A 4,648-nucleotide genomic window follows, 5' to 3' on the forward strand; every position below is an offset into this window, starting at 1 on the left:
CTATCCAAAAATAAATCACATGAGAGGATAATCTCAATGCCACATAGGATGAAAATATCTACATAGCTTGACTCCTAAGTTATGCCACCTCATGCTCAAAGGATTGCTATGGATGAGAGCATGACAACCAAGCACCTTACTCATCAAATTAAAGCAAGAGTCATCCACCCATGTGTCATGTTACTAGAGCATGCCCAAGGCTATAAAAGGAGCCCCACACTTCATCCATTCCATCATCTTGCACCTTGATGCAAGAAGACCAACACATTGAGACATTCCATAAAATAGTTAGGATCAAGATGAAGCTGCTAGGAGGTGGAGGCATGCCACAAGATGCAGGTTTATCAGAATTCCTGAAGAACAAGCTACATAAGATATCAAGGTAGAATTCTTAGGAAGACCACATATTTAGATAATCACATCATCATTCTTTGAGTAGAACCCTAGATTATAATCCAAGTCCTTGTGGAGTGAGAGGGGTAATTGGTACAACCATATCTAAATATTTCTAGTAATACCATAGGAAGCTAAACCTTTGATCATTATAAATTGAGTAATGATCATAAACCCTAAGAACTTGAAGTAGAAGACATTAAGACTAATTGGATCATATCTAATACATGTTCATGCTTTGAAGATATGTAAGGACAAGCTTAAACCTTAATATGATAAGAACATGCTATCACATAAAATCATAGGGTGATCCCTAGTAAGCAAACCTAGACTTATATTTCCAACTAAATTGAGAATTACTTGATGATCACAAGTAAAGCCCTAAGATACATCTCAATCTTAGTTTGTGTATCACTATGGTGATCATAATATAAACCCAGGCCATAACTGAGATTCAAACCAATTGCCATTACGTAAATATCATTAGAACCCTAATGGTTCATTAATTAAATCCTATGTTTCAATTATAAAACATAAGAGCCACCTAATGCTAAGTCCTACAATTAAACCATATGTAGTGATCAACCATTTATCTTTGTAACCAAGATAAACCATGATGGAAACAATACCTACCTAGATACTTCCAAATGCAGTGATAGTATTAACATTAATAAGGGGGTTATACTAGAAATGGTAAAACCCTAATAAATTGGTGCTCACATAAAATTAGGTGCAAGTGACCAATTCCCTAAATTGAAACCAAGTCTTAATACAACCATTAAAATACTTTGAGTTGAAAGCATCAACTATAATAATCCAAAGAATTTGATTCACAAGAAAATGGAAATTATAATGAGAGTACAAAATCTTGATTAATTAAAAATTGCAATATAAAGATCATACATCAAGATTAAATGATCATTCAAAAACAATTCAGTATTAAAATGATCTTCCTATTAGTCCTCAGTAAATTCCAATTGTCAAACACCTGCAAAATAAAAGGATTCAAATTTGAATTAAAAACAGAATTCAAAAATAGAAATACAAAACAGAAAATAAATAAAAGAGGAAGAGAAGAAAAACCTCACCTGGACTTACCTGGCCGTGTAGCCCATCAGTAGCAGCCCAACACAGCCCAACACCGCAGCCCAACACGGCCCACCATACCTTTTCGATGGATAAGACCGAAGACGAGGTCGCCACCTTCGTCTTCGCCACCGTCGACGCACTGGGGAGCGCCACGACGCCGGCAAGCCACGTCCCGGTCGCCATTGTTGACCTGGGCGACCGTCGACGAACGCGGACGCCTTATAAATACTCGGCCGAAGCCCTCCTCGCTCCTGTTCTTCTTTCCTCCCAATTTCTCAAACCCTAGCCGCCCGGTAATGTTCGTCGCCGCCGATTAGGGCCACCTTGAGCACCACCGTGAAGCCCTGGAGCTTCGCCTTGTCGCCAGCAACCCCCTCGTCAACGCATGCTTGCCGGGAAGCCCTACAACCGATGAATCGGATCGCCGTTTCTCCGCCGGTCACCCGTAGACGCCGCCGTCCGCCGTCGGTATAGGCCACCCCAAGTCTCGCCGACACGCTCGTCGGAACCGCGGTGAGCTCCTCTACCGAATGGCATGCTCGCCTCACTTACTAGCTCGCCGTAGCGTCGCCGCATCGTGAACCCGTGTCCGCCGCCGTTGTTCGTGCTCGCCGGAGTTACTCCGGTGACCAATAGATGGGGGCGCCGCCACCCTTAGGCTCACTTTGGCGCCGCGCATCCAACCAGTACCTCAGCGCTGGCGCGGGAGCGCCGAATCGCCGGCGTCATCCTCGCCTGGCCGCCGGCCGACCACCCCCGAGCCACGTCGTCGATTTTGACTTTGGTCAAGACACGCGTGGCAACTGACGTGGCCACTGGCCCACTAGTCAGTGGCTACGGGTAGAACTAACCGGGTAACTTTAGCTATTTAGTTTAAATTCAAAATTCCAGAAATTGTCTGAAAGTTTGCAGATTAATAAAAAAATCATATTAACTCGGAAAAATATAAATGACATATCAAAATATTCATAAAAATAAATTCTATTTAATAAAAATATAATATGAAATTTTTATTTTTAATAAAAATTTAATTGTTTAATACTTGTTATTTAAACCTTGTCTTGTATTCTAAATTCAATTAAAATTCAATAATTAAGAAAACTATCCAAATTAAATAAAAACCAGTAAATAAATAAAGAAAACATTAAAACTACTTTTCTTTATTTGTTAATTTGTTAAATCCTTAATAGAAGGATTTAAACCCTAAATAACAATTACTTTAATAATTAATTGTTTAAAAATAATAAAATATCAAATCCAATACTATTTTTATTTCAAAGTTATTAATAACTTCAATTTTATAATAAAGTTATTAACCAAGAACCAAGTAGTAATTATGAAACCCTAGTACCATTATAAATAACATTATGGTTTCATAATTTCATGTGAAACACTAAAACCCTAATGCCATTAAGAATCTAGCTCTATTACTTCATATGAACTCTAATTTGCTTCCAACCTAAAACCTAGGTTAGAACAGATGATCATGACACTTACCTTGCATCCATAGATTCATAGTAGCAACTAAATACTTGTCATGTCTTCATAAAATAATAGAAACCTCTCACTAATAAATGGTATTCCATGTGTTCAACCTAATAAAATCTAGATGATCAATTAAGACTAGCCTTAGTTCCTATTACCAAGGTCACCATCTTTAACTAACCATATTAAGCATCACATCTTGGTGATGAATTCTCATAGCAACTATGCCCAATGTTTTATCTTACATACCATACTCCACTAAACCCTACTCATGTTGGATAATTATGAACCATCCTATTTAGGAGCCAATTATTCCTTACTTAATAGAACCAGCAGTAAAACCTAGACCACCTCAACCCTAATTGCTCTACTTCTTACTATTTAAGAAGTATGTTCTTCAAAAGTTATTCTTTTGAAGCAAATAGGGAGTAGCTGTCAACTCTACTTATAAGGATCCATGAACCCTAGCTAACTATCACCCAACAAGGTATACCAACCTTGATAGCACCTATATATAATAAATTGCTTGTGAGATGCTTCACTAAAACCATATGATCTCTAGCTATTGATGAATCCATGACTCTGTTGTGATCCATCTAAGACTTACTCTAACAACTAGTTGCAATCATAGGAAATCATAGAACCCCACAAACCCAATGGTCATACTTGTTCTTTATTAAAGAATATGTTCTTCAAAAGTTATTCTTTTGAAGTATATATTAAGTACTCATTAACCATGCACTATAGGACTTAAAATTGACAACTGCTCCTGACTTATTATACAACAACTATTCCTTGGTGTGTATGATTGTTACTATGCATTTTACCACTTGCTTATGATTCTAAAACAACACCACTCTGAATAAAAACCTTGATTGTGAATCACTCTAAAAGTACAACACACCCTGAACTAATCATTACCATTCACTAAACCTAAATCATCGGGGTTAGATCACGCTTAGAGCGACTGCATCTCATACTTATGCATTATTGCATCCTTGCCAATCTTTTAAACATTGTCCTTACCGGATGATGATGCTATTTCAGAATTTGGAGTTATTGCGTATCGAAGACCTTGTCTGCATAATCTTGCAGTCAAGAAAGGCAAGTTCATCACTTGCTCATGTCATTTGAGTATTTCTATCAAATTACTTGCAAAGTATTATGGTTATCACTATTGCATAAAAACCAAAACCACTACTTTCATAACTATGAATATGACTATGTGGTGGGCAATGGAACCATGGATTGTGTTGATATGGTGGAGGTTCCATTGCAAGGGTTAATATCCATCTAGGATTAAACAACAAATGTCGCCAGTGATTCTTGTGCCGTAATACCCGTGTTAACCATAAGATCCGGAGTGGGACGGAGTAGTCAAAAGTGTTTCCACCTCTCGTACATCAACGGATGCGCTTACCGTAGACACTTGACCCAGGTTGGGCAAGCGGTGGGGTGGGGATCCCATTCTAATTCCCCACGGTAAGTGGTCTATGATGGGTTGCAGCTACCGGCGAAGGAGTTTGGTTAACGAGTCCCAAACCGTTGTCGTGGTCGGGGTCCATCCTTAATTGGTATAAGAGGACCGACGAGGACCCAGTGGTCGGGGTATGCAACAAAGGGTGGGTGTGCGAGGTAGCGGAGGAACATGATTGGCTATGACCTTATACCGGGCCTCACA

Source organism: Lolium rigidum, chromosome 1 (assembly GCF_022539505.1).
Source record: "Lolium rigidum isolate FL_2022 chromosome 1, APGP_CSIRO_Lrig_0.1, whole genome shotgun sequence".
Lineage (NCBI taxonomy): Eukaryota > Viridiplantae > Streptophyta > Magnoliopsida > Poales > Poaceae > Lolium > Lolium rigidum.